The sequence below is a fragment of the Mus caroli genome, chromosome 8, assembly GCF_900094665.2.
Source record: "Mus caroli chromosome 8, CAROLI_EIJ_v1.1, whole genome shotgun sequence".
Taxonomy (NCBI): Eukaryota; Metazoa; Chordata; class Mammalia; order Rodentia; family Muridae; genus Mus; species Mus caroli.
In genome coordinates, this window is record NC_034577.1 from 76270423 (window position 1) to 76272312 (window position 1890).

Genomic DNA, 1890 nt, shown 5'->3' on the forward strand with positions numbered 1-1890 from the left:
GAATGCTGCTCAGCAGCAGTGAGCTTTCTTAGCATGTGTTAGTTAGGTCTTGGGTTCAATCCCCAGTATCACGAATCATAGTAATACAATAAAAAAGAAGCTAACGCAAATAAGTCATCCCTGGGGACCACAAGATCCAACTCCAGAGAGTCTCCACAAGAAATATCCCAGAGAAGACCCCTAGGGATCTTCTACACAAAAATAACCTATCTTTGGGCTAGAGATATGGTTAAGCAGTTAAGAACACTGCTGCTCTTCCAGAGGACCTGGGTTCAATTCCCAGCACTCACACGGTAGTTCACAATCACCTGTAACTCCAGTTTCAGGGGATCTGACACCTTCACACAGACATTCATACACTAATGTATGTAACATAAAAATAAATAATAATAATAAAAAACACATCCTCTAGCAAACCCAGTGACACACTGACATGGGTCTACATGCTCTTGGGCACACACAATCACTCTCATAGGATAGCTGCCACTATTGATGCTCTTGCACCAGGTTTGGTCAAGTTCACAGATTGAGCCTGGGGGACTGGCACAGGACTATAATCCCAACACTCAGAAGGTGGAGGCACGAGGATCGAAGGCTCAAGGTCAGTCTGGACAATATAGTGGGAATGTGACTGAAGAACAGTCAGAGAGGACTGGGGAGATGCTCAAAGACTGAGAGCAGATGTTTCAGGGCATCTAGGCGTGGTAGCACACACCTTTAATCTCACTATGTAGAAGTCAGTGGCTGGTTGATTTCTGGGAGTTAGAGATTTGCCTGGTCTACAGAGCAAGTACCAAGACCACCAAGGTTCATAGAAAGATCTTATCTCAAAATAAACACAGAGAGAGAGAGAGAGAGAGAGAGAGAGAGAGAGAGAGAGAGGAGAAATGAATGCCAGGCATGATGATGTACACCTTTAATCCCAGCACACAGGAGACAGAAGCAGGCAGGTCTCTAAGTTCAAGGCCAGCCTAGTCTACATAATTCCAGAACAGCCAGGGCTACACAGAGAAACCCTGTTCCCAAACAAAACGGAAGCACTCGTTGATCTTGCAGAGGACCCAAGTTCAGTGCCCAGCACGTACATGGTGCCTCACAACCATTTGTAGCTCTCACTGCAGGTTCTGGAATTGAACTTCTGAACTCTGCAGGCTCCAGGCATGCACGTAGTGCACACGCATACAGACAAAACAGTCATATAAAAATATATAAACCTAGAGAAAATTAAAATAAGGGCCAATGAGGTGGCTCCGTAGGGAAAAGCGCTGGTCTTGAAAGCCTGATGGCCTACGTTTGATTCCCGGAACCTGCAGTAGGTAGGTGGGGCGAACGGACTCCTGACAGCCATTCTGTCTTCTGCATGAATACTACACACACCCACGTATGAATAAAGGAGTATGGGGAGCTGGGGAGATGGCTCAGTGGTTAAGAGTCCTGACACTCTTCCAGAGGTCCCAAGTTCAATGCCCAGCTACCACATGGTGGCTCACAACCGTCTGTAATGGGATCCGACTCCTCTCAGAGAATGACAGTGTACTCACATACATAAAACAAACAGATCTTAGAAGGACAAGATGAAGGAGAAGGAAAAGGAGAAGATGTAAGGACAAAATAAGGCAGGGCTGGTCATGGTTGTGCTCAGTTTTAATCCTAGCATTTTAGGTGGCCGAGATAAGGGGTTCTCTGTGAGTTCCAGGCTAGCCTGCTCTACACAGCCAATTCCGGTGGTGGTGAATTTCTACTTGAGAAGTAGAGGGCCGGGCAGTGGTGGCACATGCCTTTAAGCCTAGCACTTGGAAGGCAGAGGCAGGCGGATTTCTGAGTTCAAGGCCAGCTTGGTCTACACAGTGAGTTCCAGGACAGCCAAAGCTGTACAAAGAAACCCTGCCT

At 46.9% G+C, this 1890-nt stretch overlaps 1 protein-coding gene across 1 annotated transcript in view; it reads right to left on the reverse strand.

The window, feature by feature from the left end:
• Nucleotides 1-1890, reverse strand: part of Mast1 (microtubule associated serine/threonine kinase 1) — a 25591-nt gene that overhangs the window by 19135 nt on the left and 4566 nt on the right. The window lies entirely within an intron of this gene.